Below are 24,880 nucleotides of genomic sequence, written 5' to 3'. Positions count from 1 at the left end.
CTACAACTCACTGGGCTTTTCTTACTTGCTTTTTTATTCTTTATAATTCCATCTAAACTGCTGAAATCTTTTGATGAGCAAGAATTTCCAGAGAGGATGGGCTTTGTCAGTCTTAGTCTCTTATGTAACTGGAGTGCTGAGTAAAGAGCCTGATACACAGTAGAGCATGAGATCAATATGTACCAAGATTTAAGTACTTGGCTTTAGCATCAACTTTTCTTGCTACCTTTGGCCTTCAGGAAAGTTATTTAAATTTCAATTCTGTTTGCTTATATGAAAAATGAAGATAACAACAGAAGTAAATCTTTAATTTATATTGAGGATTGCTGAATGAGATTTATGGGAGGTCATTGTTTTGGACTGACTTTATCCCCTGGGTTCCAATAGAACAGACCAAACCAAACTGGATTCACTCATGCTGTTTCCACAGCACCTAAGTGAAAGTAAGTTGATTATCCAACCTGAGAAATCAGAAGAGAGATGATAGCCAAATTCCTTAACAGGCTAGTTCTAGCCAGCATGAATAAGAAAGTTTGATCTGCTTCTGAATTTGTAAGAAAAGCAACCTGAAGTACCCTGATGTCACTCAATCTAATATTTATATTAGCTTTTCTCTTGTTCCTGCTCAAGCTACCTTATAAAAGCTATCTGTTTTACCATGCCCAGCAGAGTGACCTAAGTCCTTAAATGAGACTCTACCCAATGCACGAATCATTAATAAAAGTCAATTTGATATGAAAACTAAATTTGTTATACTTTTGGTTTTTAGAGGTATCAAATGTAAAATGCTTAGCATATAATAAATAGTAAATATTACCTATTTATTATTAAAACATCAAGTGAAGGTAAAATAGTTGAGAGAAAGGGCACAGGTAATTCAATATTATTCACCCTATAGGCCAAGCATTAGAGGGTCCACTAGGTAAGGCCTGGCCCACTAACCCTCCTACAAAAGGACATTCTAGACAAACAACCCTCTCTTGTCCCCCTAAGGTGTTGTCCTTCATGTTGAAGCTACAATGCCTCTGATGCGTGTACTTCATTGTATTGTGAATTTCTTCCCCAGTCTTTAGAAATCCTATCCTCCTTTCAAGATACCACTATGCTGTCTTCAGCCACCTGCCTCCACATCCCCATGCTTCTAAGAATAAGAGGTCACTTGTCTCCTCATCTTCTGCTGCCCTTTGGCAACCTGTTCACACCTCCCTCACAGCACAGCAGAGAATTGCTTGATAGGCTTCAGTGGCTTATCTCTGTTAGATTAGGAACTTCCTGTGCAGAGTCCTCTCCGCTGCTTATCTCCCTCCATAGGAAACCAGCAGGCCTAGGCTGCAGTCCATGAGATCAGATCAGATTGAGTTAGTCAAAATTGATGGGAGTTTGCAAAATCATTTGCCTTTGCTGCTTCTTGGTTAATTTGTTAATTTGGCCGTGCAACTGGGCATGGTGGTGCATGCCTGTAATCCTAGTGACTCAGGCAACTGTAGCAGGAGGATTACAGGTTCAAGGCCAGCCTCATCAATTTATGAAGACTCTGTCTCAAAAATAAAATAAAATAAAATAAAAAGGACTGAGGGTGTACTTCAGTGGCAGAGTACCCTTGAGTTTAATCTCAGTGCCAAAACAAAGAAATAAATAAAACAAAATATTGGTGATTTATTCTAATTACTTCTTACTGGAATTGAACTGTCAGTTTAGTTTCTTGAAATATGCAGTTTCAACAACACAGGATTGAGTGGGGTAGAGCTGCCTTAAAAGTGATTAAAAGGGATTTAAAAGTAGTATTGTAGAGACACGAAAATCAGTACTATGGATCCACACCGCCTATTCTCACACTTTTATAAAGTTTCTGTCCCTTTCTGCAGCCCTCCTAATGAATTTAACAGTTGGTTGTCGCATAATCAACAAACTGACCAGAATGGGTATTAACTCTAGTAACTGTGGATGCGTCTAATATTGGAAGTGTCAGTGAAGCAAGTTTAGCCTGACACATAGCCTTAGTTTTGAAACCAAGCAGAAGGAAAAGAACCCTGCAATTGTGAACATGTGCTTCAGTTTATGTGCCCTTAATGTTTCTAAAGAGTTTTTAATAATTTTTTTGTAAAAATAATACTTAAAATACTTAATGATAAAAATAGTCTTATGAAAAAGGCCTTCCCACTTCATTTCTGAAAAGTATTTGCGCCTGAAAAGTATAGCACGATGTTCTGAAATTATATATCAATTCACATAAAACACATTTTACATTGAGAAAATTATGAATAACATTGTATAAATAATTGTACATGAATTCATAACATTTTAAAAATGCCACAGCTTGTGAAAACAATGTAAGTCTGTCCCTTGTTGGGTGTCTAGAAATCAAGCAGTTAGGTCAGTGTCACACAATAGGAAATTTTCTCAGTCTCTCGAAGCTTTCAATTCTCTGGGCTAATCTTGGTATCTCTCCTACAGGATTGATGTGAAAATTAAAATTAAAAATGCACACAAAATACTAGAGTGCCTGATTGCTACAAATATCCACTAAACATTTCTTTCTAATGTTAAAAAAACACATACTAAGTTTCTGCTCTATTATGAACTCTACCAGTCTGCAATGATATAAAAGTTAAGAATAGGCATCCTGCTCCTTATTCTGACCTTCTCTAGAAGAAGCCAAGGAAGTCAAGAGGATTAAAAGTATAGAACAACTGACAGCCAAAAGAATTGGATACTGAAAGCAAATAAAGATCTTCGTCTTTCTTAAACTCCATCTAACCAAAACATTCTATTAATATTGGCAGTTTCAAAGCTAAATTATTCTAATTGCAAAAGGAGTTTGTAGTCTTACCCTCATTATACAATTATCCAATTTGGAGCTCACATTGCCTGCAGTTTATCTATGAGCAGGACAGAGATCTCTGTCTTTTTGAGTCTTCTGCCCTGGATTGGTGACTTCAGCAAGCAATTTTTGCTGACTCAACTGGCCTTTCTCTTTGCCTTCAACATAACTTGTATTTATCCTTCAAGAGCCAGTTCAAATGTTACCTCTTCTGGTTTTTTTCTTTCTTTCTTTTTTTTTCCTTCTTGCTCCATATATTCCCAGAAGAATTCATTGCTGTATTGCTCTAGCTTTAATGTTTCTACTGTGCTCTACTTTGCTGAATTCCTTCAGTATCCACTCCATAACTTGACTATTGTATGCCTCCTTCTAGGATACATCTATTATTTGGCACCTCTATCTACTACTATAAGCTCTCTTAGTTTAAAAAAAATCAAATAATTATAAACTAAGGTATTTATTATTCATTCTCTAAATGTGAAATTTGGGCAATTTTGTGGGACCATATCAATATGTTGATCATTAGAAGGTAATGTTCTGGGACTTTGTTCTACTGAGGAGCCAGCAGACCTAGACTTTGGGTCTTGCACCATTTATGCAACCCTGAGTAAGTTGCTTAGGGTCTAGATCTTCCTTTCTTTAGCTTCTTTCTTTTTTCCAAAATGTTAAAGATTCTTTTCAGTTCCAAAATGCTATGAGTTTGTAATATCAACTAAACTAAATACCCAGTACTTTTTTCCCTTAATAAATTAAGAATGTCGTGCTGAGAGTTTAAGCAATGTTAATGTAATTAAAAAACAGAGCCTGGTATTTCAGAGGGTGGGCTCTCCAATCAGAATTCCTGGGTTTGAATCTTCTCTCCAATGCTTGTTTGCCCTGGGATTTTTGACAAGTCATCGAAATTTTTTTGCCTTTGTTTTCTGATTTATTCAATGGAGACAATACAGCTTGTCTATGTCATATGGTTAATATGAAGATTAAATTAATAATATGCAAAGTTTTAATAGCGGTGCCCACCTCATAAAAGATATTAAATGCCAGCTCTCATCTTACTGCAGTATCCCATGCCAGTTAACAAGACAGAGGGTCCTGGTACCAAGTCTCCTGGTCATACAAACAGTGCTTTTAAAACTGTACCATAAGCTATCTAATGTGGTGCTTATAGTAATTATCCACATAAACATATTCAGAGAGACTGAGTTGGCTATGTGTTCAGTACTGTGCTAAGCTCCTTCCTGTTGAGTTCTCTCTGTAAGTTATTATAGTTCAATACCTATCTGCAATTTCGGAATCAAATACTGAAAGTGTTTCATAGTTTATTGGATGTCTTGAGCTTTTTTAGAGTCAAAAACAGACTTGACGTGAGGCTATTTATATACTTTATTCCATTTAGTGTGAACATTTATCTGGTTTATGACATGATTATACTGGATTTTATAATGGAATACTATCCCAAATCCCCTGAGAATGTTAAAATACATTAATAAATTGTTAGATAATATCCAGTGTTTCTATAACCTTCTTAGCATTCAAAACTTCAAAATTTTCTTAGGATAATGGAAATGTTTCATAACTGAATTGTGATGAAACTATGCAACTCCAATTTTACTAAAAATTGTGAACTGTATGCTGAAAACAGGTGAATATTATGGTATGTAAATCATACATTAATAAACTTATCTTCAAAAATCTTAGAAAAAATAAGACATATATAACCAATAAATTTTGCCAAGCATGGTGATGCATATCTGTAATCCCAGAGGTTCAGGAAGCCAAGACTGGAAGACAGCAAGTTTAAAACCAGCCTCAGAAATTTAGTGAGGCTCTAAGCAACTTAGTGAGACCCTGTCTCAAAATAAAATTTCAAAAAAAGAACTAAAAATGTGACTCAGTTGTAAAGCAGCCCTGGGATCAATCCCTCTGTACAAACAACATCAATAACAAAAACATAGGCCTGTAACATCTTCAGTTTAATAACTCCAACTGACTAATATTTTGTGTTTAGCTTGAAACAGGGCTTAGCAGATAAAGATACTTGAGTCACACTCTTAAAGGATTTGAGTTTATAATGATCTATAAGGAATAGTTCTATAATTTTCACCAAAGAGAGAGGAAATGACAGAAATAGACAAAAAAGTAATAAAATGAATTCACAAAAAATTAATAAAATTGAAGAAAAAGTCCAAATACTATTTCCTTTTTAATTTTTAATTTTTCCTGAGTTATTCCACTACAACATAATTACTTTTCTTCCTCTGAGCTCCCAAAGAAGTTTATGTCTTTGGAATGAATCAATTCTTCCTAATCATCTGCATCTATTACACAGAATAGTAAGCCCCTAGGGAGCAGAGACAGTTTGTATTCGTTTTTGCATTACTCATGGTGCATAAAAAGTGCCTAAGTAAAAATTTAATAAATAACTGTGTATGTGTGTGTGTATACTATAATATAAAAATTTAATAAATAACTGTATATAAATAACTGTAAATACATATATAACTATATATACATACATATAACTGTATATTAAACAATTTCCTCAATAAAACTTTGTACATAAAAATGTTATTCTTTTATATTATATAACATATCTGATCCCAAGTGTTTTGACTATAGGTCATTATTATAACACCATGTTTCCGAAGTCAAAACCAAAGGTCAGAAATGTTAATCTACTTGTTCAAAACGAAACAACTGTCAAACAATGAAGCTGATATTCCAAACTAGGTTTGGCAGACTTAGAACTCAAACTGCATTTGCTTTGTCTGAAGATATTTTCAATTGTGGGTATAGTATCAAGAAAAAGTAGGGGCTTGGGTTGTGGCTCAGCAGTAGGGTGCTCACCTTGCACGTGTGAGACCCTGGGTTCGATCCTCAGCACCACATAAAAATAAATAAGTGAAATAAAGGTATTGTGCCCAACTACAACTAAAAAATAATTATTACAAAAAAGAAAAAGTAATTTCAGTTTTTTAAAAAAGAATCCCTTGCAATATATCAGTCAATGTTACAGAAATATAAAACTTTTCTAATAGAGTTGGATGCTCATTATTTGAGAGACTGGAAGATTCATTGATCTTCTTTCTTCTCTCAAGAACTAACCTACTCTACAGAATACTCAAAACTATTGCATCTGAATTCTTCATTTTTTTTTTCCTTTGGGATACCCTTTTCTAACTGTATGATGTGAGCTAAATTCAACAGTTAGAATAGATAAGCTAATAAAGCAATGCACAAAAACAGACAAGCTTATCACTAATTGGGTTTTCACTTTTTATACAATTGTTTTGTTTTGTTTTGCAGTGCTGGGGATCAAATGCAGAGCTCATGCATTCTGGGCAAGTATTCTACCACTGAGCCACATCCCAGCCCTTTGTACAGCTATTTAATAAATTATCTTCCAGAACTCATCTTCTCATGATGCAGGTGGGTCCTTTGCCACAATGTAAGGCCACGGGATGAACAATCGGATTTGAAAATCAATAAATACAGTCCATATCTTTTTCCTGGGAAAGATCAAATGTTTTGAGTTTAACTTCCTCTCTATCCCTAAAAACATTTCAGAAGGAAAAGACTGATGGATTCCTCATTGGTCCCCTTTCCTTTGTATGTTTTGCTAGTTTTTTTTTTTTTAAAGCAGGCTGAGAAAAGTTGTTGTTCATTATTGAAGCTCAGAACATAGTCATATCCCTTTGAAGTTTAATACAGCATCTGTTCTGCTGTCCAAAGAGAGTAGAAAATTAACATCTTCATCACATGGGTTTCAATGTCAAGCTATTGCCACCCAGAAGGTGCAGGTGCAAGGATATAGTTAGCTTTGTTGTATAAAGCATATTCATATGTGAGTGGTGTGTGTGGGACCACTCACATAAAATAAGAACTAGATCTTATAAAATGCATACTTTAAATATAAGTTGAAAACACACTGATATTAAGCTAAAATTAGTCTTCAGATTGATTTTTCTGTGACCTGTCAAAGCCATTTAGAATTTAGTCAATAATGAACTCTATTTTCTAAGGGTCTACTAAACTCTGGTTTACCTAATTGAAAGGTATGACTTTCAAAGTGGGAAATCTAATTCTAGCAGCCTATAAAAAGGGTACTTCTACCTCTTCTCCTCAATCAAGATTTTGAAAGTTAAATAAGAGTATTATAAAAATAATGACCAATATCATATTTTATAATGACATATAAGTTGTCAGTATATAAATGTACATCTGTGACATTGATAGGGACAGAAATGAGGCATATGACTACTCATTAGTGCCATTAGGCTGTGATAAGCCTTTTCCATAGTGCAACTTCTGTAATTTTCAGTTTTGCTTCCTTAGAGTGAGGTGAGAACCTAGGAATACCTGAAATGCAATCTCAGTGCAGAAGATTTCAATTTTAAAAAAGTTTCTCATTGATAGTATTTCAAATTAAATTAGATTTTATAGATTCATTAATTCCCCACACATTATATTTTGCAAATCTATGTAGAATTTACTAAAGCAAGGAATAACAATAACTCTCAAACACAGAATCAACTTCTACTTCTAGGAAGATAGAATACACATAATTTTTCCAATTTCTTTCACTAAATAAAAGCCTTGGAAATTATGCGTAAGCAGGCTTTGAAACATAGAGAAAAGAAGGCAGACTGGATAGTGACCTTGGGATCAGAGGAATGACACAGTGAGTTTCCTAGGATTTCCTTTTTGCCTTATAAGTCTCAGATATGGAGGTGAAAAAGCCGGCCACCCAGAAATGCTGACAAGCTCAGTCAACAAGAAAGCCCTGTCAAAGCCTCCTCTCTTCAGCCAGAGGATCAGGGAAGGGACAGCCTAGTAAGACTGGAAACTTTTAGATAAGAACTGCTCTACTCCAGCCAAACACTGCAGGACAAACTGTGGCAGCACCCCATCCATGCAACGGTCCCATTGGGAGCCTAGATTTCCCACCACATACAGTTGTAACCGGTTACCCCAAGTCCCGTAGTCTCCTGCCAGGGTGATGTCAAAGACTCAACCAGAAGCCAGTATGGCCTATCTGCTGTAATGAAAACTCAGTCCCCTGAAGTACCAATGGAGAGGATTTAGGGATCCCAGAGTTTCACATCCAGCCCTGTTCCTGCTCTATTCTGGGATGATGCCAGTGAGGCCCAGTGAAACATAGGACCTTTACCACTGCCCAGTGGTGAAAAGGCTGTATACCCTTCCCTACTCACGGTGTCCACCCTTGTCCATAGTTTTGACTACTCCAGCCAACACAATTTTTCATATTTCATTAGGAATTATTTTTGCATGTGATGACCGCCTTTTGTCTTTATATGAATATATGTATTTGTTTATTATCATTTGTTCCATTATTCTTTTCTTTTGCTTTGTTTTTCCTTTTATGGAGGACTAGTGAAATTTTTGTCTCTGTATTGTTTTGGTGTTTGTTTCTCCTATTACTCTTTCTCTCACTAATAGCCAAATCCTCTTGTTCTCTCTTTTTCCTTATTCCTTTTTTTATTCTTCTTCCTTATGAACTTCACTTGATATTGCTCTTCTGCTTTCTTCCCTGTCACCTTTTGAATACTCTAAACTTTCTTTTGCCTTCTTACTCCATTGTCTTTTTTTCTTAAGGAAATATATATTTTTTACCATCTTCCGTAAGTATTTAATTTATACAGTTTCTGTCCCTACCACTTATGTTGCAGTTATTAGTTCAGTGAATGTCACTGTTGACTTATTGTTGTTGCTATTGTTAATTGCTGATGCCACCATTCCTGGTTTTGCGGGATTTGGGGTTGTAAACACCTGGTATTTTTTTTTAATGCTATTTAGTGTTCACTGCTATTGCTGTTCTTTATTTCCATCTTTTCTGTGAGGTGTTGTGAATTTAGTGTGACACTGTGAGTTCACAGAGTAGCTATTCAGCTGCGAAGATTCACACCCAACCTATCTAAGAGACAGGCAACCTTGTTCCATACACGACCTAAACCTATTCAAAGTTTAGCAATACTTTAACACAACAAATAGGTTAAAACAAAACAAAACAAAACAAAACAAAACAAACAACTCCAAACTGATGACTAATCCCAAGTACAAATGTCTATGGGGAGACCTCAAGTACCATTCATCAACATCTTCTCCTGCAGCAAAAGCAGGAAGAATTAATAAACTGAGTGCTGACCCTACACCTGCAAGAGGCTTCATTATAGATAGCTCCTATATCCTTTTAGAACATACAGAGTTGTCAGGTTTAGAAGAGCAATCACAGAGTGTGTACCCAATATATTCTACTGTGGATAACACAACTGTCTGATCTGCTAGAAAAACCAGTCTTGTAAGATCTACAGAGAAAGTGGGATCCTTAAGCTTCGATACAATAAACAACATATAAAAATACTCTAAATATCACAAAATAACTAGCAGGGGAATTACACTACAAAAACTCAGAAATGTATTGAACATTTCACCACAATCTGATATCCCAAAATACTGTGAGAGAAAGCTCTGCCCTAAAAAGGTCCCCCTATTAAAAGAGAGGGAACATCCATTTCAACAGATGCACAAGTCTCAACATAGGGATACAAGTAATATGAACAAAAAATAGGTAATATAACAGCTCCTTTAAGGTTCATAATTCACAAACAGCAGATTCCAAAGATATTGACATAGATGAAATAATGGATAAATAATTCAAAAGAATGATTATTTAAAAATTAATGAATTTTCAAGAGAACACGGAAAAAGAACTGAAAGAATTAAGAAAGTCAATTTAGCATAAGGATAAGAAAATCAATAAAGAGAGAGAGAGATTGTAAAAGAGCAAAATGAAAATCTTGGAAATGAAAGGCACAATAAATCAAACAAAAATTTTTGTTGAACACCTCTCCAATAGAGTAGGCCATGTAGAAGACAGAATATTGTAGCTGGAAGACAAAGTGGCTGCCCTTGAATACACAGACTGCATTGAAGAAAGGAAAATAGATAACCATGACCAGAATAAACAAGAATTCTGGGACAACATTAAGAGACCAAATTTAAGAATTATTGAAATTGAAGAGGGATTCAAGACACAAGCTCATGACATAGATAATCTTTTCAGGAAAATAATAAGAGAAAAAAAATTTAAAATTTTATTCTATCTGTTAAGTATTTTAATTATAACATGTCATGGATTTTCAGATATAGAAGGCATTCAAAATTCCAAATAGACAAGGTGAAAAAAACGAGCCTCTCCATCATATAATTAAAATATCTAATATACAGGACAAGGTAAGAATTTTAAAAGCCTCAAGAGTAAAATACCAAATCACCTTTAGAAGTAATTCAATCATAATTATTTATGATTTCTCAACAGAAACTATAAATTCCTTGAAATACAAAACTGTCACACAAGACCGCTATATCCAACAATGCTATCCTTTATAATAAATGAAGAAATGAAAATCTTTTAGCAAAAGCAAAAAGAATTCCTGACTAGTAAGCCGGCACTACGTAAGAAAACATATAAAGAAATACCACACCACGAAGAAATTAAAAACAAATTCCAGACTCACAAATGGAAAAATATCATTAGATGAGGAGAGAAGGAAATGAAACACAAACATTACAAATAAATAAAAATGTCAGGAAATGACAAAAATCTCTCTGCAATGACATTGAATATAAACTATTTCAATGCTCCAATTAAGATACAGATGGGCAGAATGGATTTAAAAGACTCAACTCTATGTTTTTTTTTTTTTTTTTTCCAAATGATTCACTTCCAGACAAAGACAATAGTAAGCTAAAAGTGTGAAAGTGAGAGGATGGAAAATGATACTACATGCACATGGAGCCCACAGACAAAGTAGAGTAGTTACTCTGAAATCTGACAAAGCAGACTTCAAACCAAAATTAATCAGAAGAGACAAAGATGGTCACTTCATACTAGCAAAGGGAAAAATCCAACAAGAAGATGTGATGGTGTAAATATGTATGTCTCATAAATACATGTCATGCAGTGTAATTAATTAACAAACTCAGATAGACCTAAAAATAATAATATTGATTGATTTCAATACAACCCTCTCCCTGAAAGGTTAATCAGACATAAACAGAGTAGATTTTTCAGACCTGAAAGATAAATTGCAAATCAAATTGATCTAACAAGCATCAGTAGAAAATTACATGTAATGGCAGTTGAACTCACTTTCTTCTTTGCTACCCATGGAACCTTCCACAAAGGATACCACATTTTAGGTCAGAAAACAAGTCTTAGCAAATATAAAAACAATCAATATAACCCTTTGCATATTATCAAATCATAATGGAATTAAATTAGAAATCAAGAGCAAGGAATACTATAGAGACCACATAAACACATGGAAATTGAACAATATAATTTTGAAAAGATGGATGAGATAAGTAAACAAATCAGAAAAGAGATTTAAAAATTCTTAGGATTGAACTAGAGGAGAGACACTACATATCAGAATCTCCGGTACACCAATGAAGGTAGTTGTAAAAAGAAAGTTTTTATCTATGAGTGCCTACATAAAAAATATATATATATATATATATATATATATATATATATATATATAAATCTCAAATAAATAAACTAATGGTGCATTTCAAGGCCCTAAAGGAATATGATTTATCCTATTTCAAAACCAGTAAAAGGAAGGAAATAATTAAAGTCAGAGCCAAAATTTATCAGAGAATTTTTAAAAATATAAAGAATCAATATAATGAAAATTTTGATAAAATAAAACATCCTTTTTTTTTTCTTGAAAAGATAAAACAGACCTGACAAACTTTTGGTCAAACTAACCAAAAGAAAGAACAGGAAGACACAAATTAATAAAATTAGAGCTGAAAAAGGAGATATTTCCACAGACATGACAAAAATGGGGAGGATAGTTGAGGGCTATTTTGAAAACTTATATTCCTATAAATCGAAAAATCTAGAAAAAATAGATGAACTTCTAGACTTAACAAACTTGAACCAAGATGATACAGAAAACCTAGCCAGACATGCCCAAAACATATGCCCTTCCGAATTTGAAACAAGAGGATATAGAAAACCTAAGGAGACCAAAATAAAGGCAATGAGGTTGAAACAGTAATAAACAGCCTTTTAACAAAGAAAAGCCCAGGACCAGAAGCATTCTCAGTTGAATTTTATCAGACATTTAAAGAAAAACTCCAAAGCTTCTCAAATTATTACATGAAATAGAAAGGGGTGAACATTTCCAAATTCATTCTATGAAGCCAATATTACCCTGATATAAAAAGCAGGCAAAGAAACACCAAGGAAAGAAAATTACAGACCTAAATCCTTGATGAAAAATAGATACAAAAATCCTCAATAACATATTAGCAAATTATATTCAACAACACTTTAAGAGGATTAGTACACCATGACCAGGTTGGTTTTATTCCAAGGACATAAGGATGGCTGAACTTGTACAAATCAATAAATACAATGACTACTATAAACAAAATCAAGAACAAAAATCACATAATCATCTCAATAAATGCAGGAAAAAAGCCAACCATTAACAAAAAACAAAAACAAACAAAAAAAAAAACAAAAACAAACAAACAAAAAACTAGAGATAAAAGGAAATTATCTCAACATCACAAAGAATATCATGAAAAACCCAAAGCCAACAACATAGTAAAGATGGTAAAACTAAAAACATTTCCTCAAAGATCAAGAATGGGACATGGACGTCCCCTCTTGCCTATTTAATATGATGATTGAAATTTTAGTCAGAACAATAAAAAAATCATTCAAGACAAAAAAAGTGAATACGAATAGGAAAAGAAGAAATCAAATTATCACTGCAAATTATATCATCTTCTATACATAGAAGACCCAAAAAGCTCCATCAGAAGACTTCCAGAACTAATAAGTTCAGCAAGTAGGGGGTGACAAGCTCAATAGCTTTTCTATATCATTTCTAATAATGAATCTCATGAAATGGAATCATTGAAAACAATTTCATTCACAATAGCCTCAAAATATATAAACCAAAAAAAAAAAAAAAACCCACCTAGGAATAAGTCTAAACAAGGAGATTTATAGAACACTGAAGAAACAAATTGAAGAAGATACCAGAAGATGGTATCTCCCTTCCATATTCATGGATAGGCAGAATCAATATCATTCAAATGGCCATGTTACCAAATATGATCTACAGACTCAATGCAACTCCCATCAAGATATCAATTTGACTAAGAAAAAAAAGTTCTAAAATTCACATAGAAAAATGAAAGCCTCAGTATGGTCAAAGCAATACTGAGCATAAAAGCAATATGGAAACATCATAACATCTGATTTCAAATTATACTACAGAGCTATAGTAATAAAAGCAGCATGGTACAGGCATAAAAACAAACCCATGGAAGGGTATAGAAGACCAGTGGAGAATAAAAGACACAGAGACAATCCATATAGATACAATTATCTATCTGTTCCTTGACAAACGTCCCAAAAAACATGTTGGAGAAAAGATAGCTTTTTAAAAAATGGTGCTGGGAAAATTGGATATCGTTATGTAGAAGAATGAAACTAGATCTCTTATCCTGCACCATATCAATTAACTTAAAATTGATTCAAAGACCTAAGAATTAGACCAGAAACATTGCAACTATTAGGAGAAAACAGGTTCAAATTATAGGCACAGGCAATAACTTGTCAATAGAACTTTTAAAGCTCAGGAAATAGTGTTACAAATTAGTTAATGGGATGGCATAAAACAATTAAGTGCATGAGGAGAGAGCCTACAGAATGGAAGAAAATCTTTGACAGCTGCTCTTTCAACAGAGAACTGATATTCAGAATATATAAAGAACTCAAAAAACTGAATGCCATAAAAAGAAACAACCCAGTCAATAAATGGGCAAATAAACTAAACCGCCACTTCTTTAAAGAATATAAATAACCAAGAAGTATTTGAAAAAAATGTTCCATATCTTTATCACTCACGGAAATGCAAATCAAAACTCCACTGAGATTTTATCTCACTACCCAGTTAGAATGCCAGTTATCAAGAATACAAATAATAATACTGGCAAGGATGTGAGGAAACAGAAACACTTGTTTACTTTTAGTGGACTTGTAAATTAGTCCAATCACTACCGATATCAGTATAGAAGTTCCTCAAAAGATTAGGAATAGAATCATCATATGACCCAGCTATAGCACTCCTCAGTATTTTTCCAAAAGAATTAAGGTCAGTATACTATTGTAAAACATGAATACACACATTTATAACTGCACAATTCACATTAGCCTAATGAGGGAACCAGCCTAAGTGCTCACCAGTAGCTGAATGGATAAATAAATAAATAAATGTGTGTGTGTGTGTGTGTTTGTGTGCGTGTGTTAATTAAGTCATTTGTAGGAAAATGGATGAAACTTGAGAGGATTATGCTAAATGAAATAAATCCAGATTTATAAAGTCAAGGGTCACATGGTTTCTGTCATATGTGGAAGCTCGAGAGGAAGAAGGTTAAAAACAATAGGGGGATATATTATGACACTAGAAGGGAGATAAGTAGAGTAGAGGAAAAGGACCAGGGAGAAGGAAGAGAGGGCAAAAAAAATGGGGAATTAAATTAACCAAATTATGTTATGTGCATGTAAGAATATGTAACAATAAATCCCAATATTATGAGTACCTATTATGCACTAATAAAAATGGATATGATATATGTGCAAGTATAAAGAATCATATTTTATACATGTTTTAAGATCTGTGCCTATTGTTCTTTCCATAATTTCAGTGTTAGTTCTGCTCTTTGGTACACATTTGGAGAAAATTAAATATTTGTTTAGTAAGTGAGTTAATCAAGAAAGGCAAAAATAAGAATACACAGTAGTGAAAAGACAGTCTCTTTAACAAATGGTTTTGGGAAGAACTTATATCCACATGCAAAAGAATAAAGTTGTTCTCTTTTAAACACAAAAATTTAAAATATTTTTTAAAAATTAAATATAACAGGTAAAATTAAAGCTAGAAGAAAACACAGGGAAAATCTTCATATATTGACTTTTGACAATGATTTCATTGATATGATACCAGAGCAGGCAACAAAAACAAAAATAAAAAAATGAGATCATAACAAATGGAAAAGCTTCTACTCAGCAAAGGAAACAATCAACAGAGTGAAAAAGCAAACTAAGAAATGGGAGAAAATATTTGCAAATCATATATCTGATAAGGGGTAAATCTCTACATGTTTAAGGAATTCCTACAACTCACAAATAAAATATCAAAGTCCTGAGTTTAAAATGAGCTGAAGATTCAAATAGATCTTTCTCCATAAAAGACATACAAATTCTCAGCAGATATATGAAAAAAAAATGCTTCATATCACTAAGTATTGGGGAAATGGAATGTAACACAAGGCCACCTTATACCTGCGTGAATACGTATTAGCAGTGCATAATTCCACTTATATAATGCACCTAGTCAAATTCATATAATTAAGAGTGGAGTGGTCATTTCCAGGAGCTGAGGTAGGGGAAGAAATGGAGGGTTTTAAATCAATGAATTTAAAGATTTTAGAAATATGAGTAAGTTCTAAATATCTGCTGTACAACATTGTACCTATAGTCAACAACAATGTAGTACACATGTAAAAAGTTGTCCACAGTATTTATCTCATTTGAAATGTGCTTATCACAATAAAATAAAATCAGAGAGGTGAAGTTTAAACTAAAATAAAATAGATCTTAAAAAACCTCATTTAAATTTTAGAACTAAAACATACAGTAACAAAATAAGAGACTCAATGAAAAGATTCAACACAGAATGCAAGGACAAATGTAAACCCCATAAACTGGGGTGTATAACAAAAGTAATACAATCTGGAAAATGGAGCATATAGAGTAAAGAAAAATAATGAACATAGCCCCAGGAACCCATGTGATTATAACAAAAGACCTAATATTTGCATCATTAGAGTTCTGGAGGGAAAGGAGGAAAAGCATGTGCCTAAAAAGTAAGTGTAGAAAATAGACATATCCCAAAAAATCATGGCATTTGCAGGTAAATGGATGGCGTTAGAGAAGATAATGCTAAGTGAAGTTAGCCAATCCCCAAAAAACATATGCTGAATGTTTTCTCTGATATGGGGGGGGTGACCCAAAGTGGGGGCAGCGGGGGAGAGCATGGGAGGAAGATTATTTCTAGATATGGAAGAGGGGTGGGAGAAAAGGAAGGGGAAGGGGATTAGCAAGGATGGTGGAATGTGATGGTCATCATTATACAAAATACATGTATGAAGATTTGAATTTGGTGTCAACATACCTTATATACAGAGATATAAAAAACGGTGGTATATATGTGTATTAAGAATTTTAATGCAAAAATAAAGAGTATATGTATAATGGCATAATTTGGCATGAACATACTTTATATACAGAGTTATGAAAAATTATGCTGTATATGGATAATAATGAGTGTAATGTATTCCACTATTGTCCTGTATTTGAAAAATAAATAAAAGAAAGGGGAATAAAAAAGAAAATAGACACATCCCAAGTGTAGAAAATAGACACATCCCCAATTTATAAAATAGACAAACATATTCATAAAGTTGAACAAAGCCCAAACAGACAATCCTAAAGAAATTACATTAAGGTACATCAGAGTCATCATAATCAACTTTTGAAAACTAAAGATAAAGTCCTGAAAGCACCAAGAAAGAAAGGATTCCTTCCAATATGGGAAATGATTTGAATGAGAGTAATCTCTTCTCAGAAGTCATGGAGGCTGGAATATGTTTCAAGCACCAATAGAAAAGAACAGTTGACTAAGAATGTCAACTCTGAATGCCCCACATTCTTTAATCTTTAAAGAAGGAAAAGAAAACCAAGATATTCTCAGGTAAAGAAAATTAAGAGAATTTGTCACCCTAAATGGATGGCCAATCAATGGATGTTTGCTAAGGAGAAAAGAAAAGATGAATGAAAGAATTTTGGAACATCATCAGATCAGAAAAAAAGGGTTAAAAATATGAGCAAATGAAAAGTAATCTATTTCTTAGATTACTTAGAATTTTCTAAGCTGTTTGTTTATAGAAACAAAAGTTCTAATATATAGTATGGCTCTAAAAGTATAAGGAAAAATTCTTAAGATAGTTATAAAAGGTTGAGGTTAAAGGAAAGTAGAATGTAGAGCTTTTGCATTCCTTCAAGCTGTCAAAATCTCAACACTAGTAGTCTGTGTTAAAAATTCAATATATATAATGTACTATATTCATTGTACACGATATATATATATATATATATATATATGTGTGTGTTTATATACATATATACATACTCAAAATTTTATATTACATATGAGATTATAAAATTTTTATATACATTATATAAAATTATATATATATATGTATATGTATATATATGTATATGTATGAGAAAAATTGATAAAATCATAAATGAAACAAAATGGAATAAAATAATGTTTAAGCAAACCACAGGAAAGATGATGCTATGGTTAGACTACCCCTCCAAATTTCATGCAAAAATTTGTTGCCATGGTATTAAGAGTTGGGGCCTAGTAGAAGGTGTTTATATCACAAGGGCTCCAATTCCATGAATAGATGAATGCAGTTATCACAGGAATGGGTTAGTTGTCACCAGCTGGACTCGTTTTAGAAGTGGGAGTTAGGCCTCCTTTTGCTGTCTTGTGCATGCTTTCTTGCAATATTATCACACAGCAAGAAGCCTCACCATTAGGGACCTGCAAGCTTGCATTTCTGGGCCTCTTGAACCATAAAAATAAATCTCTTTTCTTTTGCAAATTACTAGCCTATGGTATTCTGTTAAAACAGTAGAAAATGAACTAAGAAAAAGGATACATCAAAATAAAAATAAAAATAAACAAGCAGAAAAATACAATAAAAATGGTAGACTTAAAACTTAATATAATAACATTAATGTAAATGGTCTTAATATACGAATTAAGATATAGATAAGCAGAGTGGAACAAAAAATGATGCAAATTCATGTAGATTTTAAGAAACTAATTCCAAATATGATGATAGAGATATGTTGAAAATTAAAGAATGAAAAAAAAGATATCAGGCAAACATTAAAAGAAAGCAGGTGTAATGGTCAATTTGAATCGTCAACTTGATTGGATTAAGAGAAGTCTATGGTTAAGGGGCTTATGGGTCTGTCAATGAGGGTGTGTCTAGGAATGATGGGCACGTGGGATAGACAGTGGAGACCCTCCCTAAGTGTGGGCAGCACTGTCCAATAGGATGATGGCTTGGTTAGAATAAAAGTTGGAAGAACAAGGAAGCAGTAGCAGATGTCAGCTCCATTATTCTTGAACTGGTTCTGGATTGCTGCTGTGATCCTCTAAGGATAACAGACTCTGGCTTTTTTATTTTTCCAAAGTGGATTCTCCAGAACCCTTTGGTCTCAGATTAGGGTAGCACCATTGATCCGTTTTGTTTGGGGGCTTTAGCCTCTTGGACTGCACAGCTACTGGTTCTTCCAGCTCTACAGCCTGCAGATGGACATTGTGGACTGTCCAGCTTTTGGTCACCTAAGCCAACCTAATAAGTCTTCCTTTTATAATTATACTTCCTGTATTAATTCTGTTCCTCTAGAGAACCCCGATTAATATAGCAGGAATGTTGTATTAATATCACCCCAAATAGAGCAATGGAAATTACCAAACACAGAGAGGTACATCAGATCCAGAACTGCAAAGCCTAGGAAGGCAAAAGGGATAGAACTGTATGTGGTGAAGGGTGCAGTGGTGTTTGCCTGTCATCCCAGCAACTCCAGATGCTCAGGCAGAAAGATCCCAAAATGGAGGGCAGCCTCAACAACTTAATAACACCCTAAACAACTTAACAAGACCCTGTCTTAAAATAAAAAAAAAACAATAAAAAGGGCTGGGGATATTACCCAGTGTAAAGCACACTTAGGTTCAACCCCCAGTACCAAAACAAGCAAAGAGACAAAAAGTTATAGAACTCAAGGGACAAACAGGCAAATTTGCAATGATAATTAGAAACTTCAACACCTCTTTCTCAATCAATGGAGAGAACAATTACATAATCAGTAAAATAGTAAAACTCAACAATAGCATTTATTTTTAAAAAAATCTAACCAACAGTTTTATAGAATATTCTCCAAAAGCACAACACATTCCTTTCAAGTACTCACCGAATACATAGATAGACCATGTTAGTCTAGAAATTCACAACAGAAAGGGAAGAAAACTGCCAAACACACACAAAAAAAACTTTTATATAATCCAGAGAAAGTTCCTAGGTAAATTAAACAAAAACAAAAACAAAAACCAAACATTTAACTGAATGAAAACAGAAACAGTATATTAAGACATGTGAAATATAGCTAAACAGTGCTGAGAAGGAATTCCTAAGGCTACTTAGTTCCATTAGAACTGAAGAAATGTCAAAAAACTTATGAGAGAAATTTTTTTAAATAGATAAATTTAGATTTATTTGTATATTTGTTTAAATATGAATATATGGAGATTTCTTTGTATGTATACAAACAAGCTAATATATTAGATTTCCCTTGACACAGTCTTTCCTAGTTCTCGTGCTACCAGAGCCCTTGGGTGAAGGCCCAGCCCCAGCAAGGGCTCTGGTAGCACGAGAACTAGGAAAGACTGTGTCCCTGTGATTTAGTGAACTATGTTTGCTTAGTTCCTCTTCATCTAAATAAGCTACTTATTTTCAACCTTAATCTTCAGTAACTGGAAGAAAGCAAAGCAGGTACTAGGTCCTCAGGTGTTGCTGGTCTGACACTTAGACATCAATGAAGAAATGGAAGGTTGTTAATGTCTTATTCTCCAATTGGGGTTTTTCCTCTGGAAAAAGCAGAATTCTCCTAATCATAGTTTTCTAAGAAGCCAATTCCTCCAGCAAAATCTTGTTTTCCAATGAAGTGGTGAAAAACTATTATTTAGCTAAAAGACTGAGTAGTGTTTTCTCAGACACAACCCTCTGCCTTTTAAGTAAGTAGATATAATCTTGAAGCTAGAATTCCTCTCATGTCACTCTGTCTCTTGGGGTAACTGACATGAGTCCTTAACATAATATCTTAACATAATATTTCTTTAATAAATATTACCTGAACAAATAAATTCATGATTCAATCAATGACTGGTTACCTAATATCTAATAACTAATACCTAATAATCTAATATCTAATAACTGACCTAGTGCCATACTGTGGTTGGATATTCTGAGAGGAGCCAGACTGGATTTGTGTAACTTCTCTTCACAGAGCAATGATTGCAATAAATTTAAAAAAAAAAAAAAAAGGACAAAATAGGCTTTGAAATAACAGAGTAAGAGATATTTGCAGTGAATATTGCTGCTGTCACTTGATTTTCTTAACAACACTCTGAAAAAATAAAGAGGATAATGTGATATCCACTTTTCACATGAAGAATCTTGAACTCCGAGCAAGTGACTTGCCTAAGATCCCCGGCTTTGCAGTAGGACCAGGTAAAACAACAGAAAGTTTATTTGGCTCAGGGTTCAGGAGGCTGGGAAGTCTGTGAGTGTGGCTTGCCTTCACTGGTCAAGGAACTTTTTGTCCTGTTATTTCATGGTGGGAAGGTAAGTCAATGCACAAAAATTGAAGACTCAACCTTTATATCAGGAACCCACTCCCGTAATAACCAACCCACCTGAAATCATGGTCTTTATCCATTGATGAAGGCCGAGCCCTCTGGCCTGATCATCTCTTAAAGGCCCCACCTCTTAATCTTGTTATAATGGCAATTACATTTCAACATGTGTTTTGGAGAGGATTTTCAAACAATAGGAACTCTTTCAAGGGAATATTTCAAATTTTGCTTCTAAGCCTTTAAAACATAGAGTGTCATGGTTAGGATATGAAAAAAATTCCCCCCAAAGCTCCTGTGATAGGCCCTGCAACAATGTTCAGAGGTGAAATGACTGTATCATGAGGCCTGATTGTCATCAGTGGATTAATAACTTGAATGGATTTAAGAGTAGGTGGTGAAAACTATAGGTAGGTGAGGCATGGCTAGAAGCAGTAGGTCACCCTGGCTGTGGCCTTGGGGATTATATCTGAACCTGGTCTCTTCCTCTTTCTTTTCTCTTTCTTTCTCCTCTGTCATGAACCGAGCAGCAGCTTTCCTTCACCAGGCCCTTTCCTCTTGGTTGGTGTTTCTGACTTGGAGGCAGATGACCACGGACTGAATCTTCTGAAACGGTGAGCCAAAATTCATCTTTCCTCCTCTCAGTGGTTCTTGTCAGGTATTTTGGTCATGGTGATGAAAAAGCTAACACAATTCTAAACTTTCGGTAGATTTGGTGAATACACAAAGTTCCTTCCATACTACGTACTCAATATTTTAAAGAAATTTTTCTTTAGGGATTGAAAATCAAATCTACAGATTTTAAATCTTCCAGAAGACTTAACCACAGGCTGTGGGAGTAGCTCAGATGTTTGAGCACTCTCCTAGCATGAATTTGATCCCCAGCACTCTGCACAGAAAAATGTCTTTGGTAGCATTTTAGTTTTTGAATTCTGGGCATCATCTAAAAATTTTTAGTCTATCAGAAGGAAGTCTATCAGAACAGGGGAAATCGAACACCTCCATTGCAACTCAGGAGTGAGTTCTTAGGGACAAGTACACTTGTCATCAGTGTTTTCACCAACATCAATAATTATGGCCAACATTTATTTCAGGCCTATCAGTGCTTTAAAATAATGATTTTATTTATTTCCCACAATGAATTTCTCACACTCATTTTACATAGTGAGAAATTAAGGCTTAGATGAAGTAATTTTCCCAAGGTCATGCAGATAATAAATTTCTGTGTGCCCAAAGTAATTTAAGTCTAGAGCCCTCAATTTTCCACTTGATATTCACTTACCTGTGATAGAAATTACTGGATTAATGTGCCAGTGGGTAACCTATAGATTACATAAACCTCATGGTGTTCAAGGCAACCATAAGGTAACAGAAGTTCTTTGGATTTCACAATCACATTTTACAAAAAAAAAAAAAAAAAAAAGAGCATTGTTATTCTTTTGTTATCCAAGTAGTTTTAAGGAGAAAACCTACAATTTTAAGAATTATGTATAAAACATGCAGGAAGTCTATTTTTTCATCCATAACCATACAGAAGGATTTCAAACTGGGCATATTCCCAGGGCTCACTACTCTAAATTCTGATGAAATGGATCTGGAGCTTGAACTCAGAATCTGTATTCCTAAAAGCAACCAGATGATGGCAATGGAAGTCACCCTCCGACCACTTTGAAAAACACAGTTTTATATTTCTTTTCACCTCTGATTCTTGAAGCCACCTGGCTTTTCAAAACAAACAATGAAGCTACTTCCTAAATTGCTTAATTACAAGTCTGACAAATTCAGTGTGAACAAACAACAGGTGCTGTTTGCAAGATGAGTTTGGAACCCAATCAAATACCTCCTGTATTTGTTTTTGTTTGTGTTTTGTTGTTTTGCTTCAGCATAATATATAGTTGCTAAGTTCCCAGGCTCACACTGATCTGAGTTCACCTTTGAAATTTTAAAATGCTAAGAAGAAAATTCTATGGGACAGGACATATCTATAATTGAAGAAAATGTCATTCCTTTGATAACCATCACAATTTGTTGCTTTCATCCTCAAGCTATCCTGCCATGGTAGTCAGGAAATGCTTTGAGTCACACTTCTTAATGGTATTTGTAGGACTGATAGCTCCATACTAGCCCTAGGAAATTCTCCTAATGGGGTCTTGGGCTAACACCTCTCTTAAATAAATATAGGAAGTCTCACTTTACTGAATTGATCCAGGCTTTCCACCCTCAAGGATTTTCACCATGAGTGTTTGAAGGCACCTTTCTTAACCTGAAAACATAGAATAGAATTTGAAATGTGTGTGTGTGTGTGTGTGTGTGTGTGAGAGAGAGAGAGAGAGAGAGAGAGAGAGAGAGAGAGAATATCAGGTGTCAATATCTGGGGCAAGAGAAATGTAATAGATTCAGAAAAAAAGAAAAAAGATATATATATTCCCTGCTTTTTCCAAAGTGACAAAATTCTCTTGTGACTCCTTTCTTCCCTAAATTGATGTATTAAAAGAAAATAAAGGGGGTTTTTAAACCCCCTTTGTATCTTCTCTTTAAACTTTTAAGTATATGCTGCTGTTTTTAAATAATTAGCAAGTTTTAGGATTTCATAGTCTTTTCAAAGACTGTGCAATATTTTTCTTGGATAGGTAAGTTTTACCCTGTCTCTGTTTAAAGGGGAACAGTCTGTGAAGCCTTTTAAATAGCATGGCAAACTGGCATGGTGGCACATGCCCATAATTCCAGTGGCTCAGGAGGCTGAGGCAGGAGAATCGCAAGTTCAAAGTCAGTCTCCCCAATTTAGCAAGTCCCTTAGCCACCTTAGCAAGACACTATCTCAAAATAAAAAATAAAAAGGGCTTGGGATGTGGTTAAGCACCCCTGGGTTCTATCTCTGGTATCCTCCCCCCCACACACAAAAAAAAAAGAAAGAAAGAAAAAAAGAAATTGGATGGTAATGTTTGAGTACATATTAATAATTCTGGGAACAGAGTAACTCCCCACTCCAAATTATCAAAAAAGGTCACTTTACCTAGAAAAGATTAACAGTTACACCTTCTCATAAGAAATCTGTTTTCCAGAAATTAAGTCTATCCTTTTAAGACTTTAAAAAGCTAAAAACTCTGTAAAGGTTTCATGAATAAGGTGAAATGCCACATAATTTCCACAGAAGGTTACTTTTAAAAAATTGATTATTTCCATTATCTATTCACAAATCGTAGCTGTAAATATATATAGGGTACAAAGTGGTCTTATAATTTTTAATAGAGTGTGGAATGAGTAAATCAAGCCAACCAATCCCTCCCTCACATTAAATAGGGAACATCTTCAATGAGAACATTCAAGATCCACCTTCTCAGTGGATTTGCTCAGTGCTCAACTATTAGCTACAGCAAGGAAAATTATTTATACATTGTAGATTCTTAACTTGTTTCCACAATCAAGACTGCTAGTAATTGCTTATAGACAGACATTTCAAAATCTTTTCCTTAGTCATTGCCATTAAGACCATTAAAATCTCAAAGGCCAATTGTATTACAAAGGCCTGATAGTGTAGCACTTTCCGTTTTTGTTGCTTTATTTTAGAAAGTGAAAACCTTCTTGATAGAAATTGTTGGCATTTATATCAAGGATAGTTTTTCTTTTTTTCCTTTTATGAAATCTGAGTCTGAAAAGTGAAAGTAAAAAAAAAAAAGAAAAGATATCTTTTAGTCTATGGACCTTCCACACCCTCCAATCTGAAACATGCATGAATCTGGAGATAGTACTTAAAATGTAAATAGTTTGATAATGGAATAGTAAAGTATTCCCACATAAGTATTCAGTGTTTTAAGGTAAAGTACCAAAATCCAGGGTTTGCTTTCTCTTTTAAAGTAAGTGATTCAGATGGCCACCTGGGGATTTTGTTGTTGATCAAGTCATAATCATTGACCTCATATACCTTTGGATATCTATCAATCATTTAAGGTTTTGTCTAAGTCATACAATTTTTTAAGCTGGTTTCTTTATCTATGGAAAAGGCTATTGAGAGATGATTACAAATGGTTTCTAATGATTTGGGGGTTTTTGAACCCTTCTCTTTTATTTTGGTAATCCTTAAAAGTAGCTCAAACAGTATTCAGAGTTTAATTTGAAATGATCAAAGACTGATAAATTCCTGCTCTGATACAGTGAAATCTTCAAAAACCATGATAAATAATAAAGTTATTGAGTTGGAGTTGGAATATGTTCCAAAAGGAAAGATGGTCCATACCAATGCTCTGGGCATGCTCACTTTAGTACAGAGACAAGTGTACTCTGGGTGACCTAAAAGAATGAATCAGAGTGATGTAGCGACCTGAGCTGGTTCCTCATAAGTTTCTTCAAAAAGTTTTAACTAAAAGAAAGAACAACTTTGAAGGTGTGTTAATGGTCTTTTAAAGGGGTAGGAGCTTTCTCTACTTAGGTATAGGAGTTTGTACTTAGGGGTGCT

This window comes from Callospermophilus lateralis, chromosome 16 (assembly GCF_048772815.1).
Source record: "Callospermophilus lateralis isolate mCalLat2 chromosome 16, mCalLat2.hap1, whole genome shotgun sequence".
Classification (NCBI taxonomy): domain Eukaryota; kingdom Metazoa; phylum Chordata; class Mammalia; order Rodentia; family Sciuridae; genus Callospermophilus; species Callospermophilus lateralis.
Note: the sequence above shows the minus strand (reverse complement) of the source record.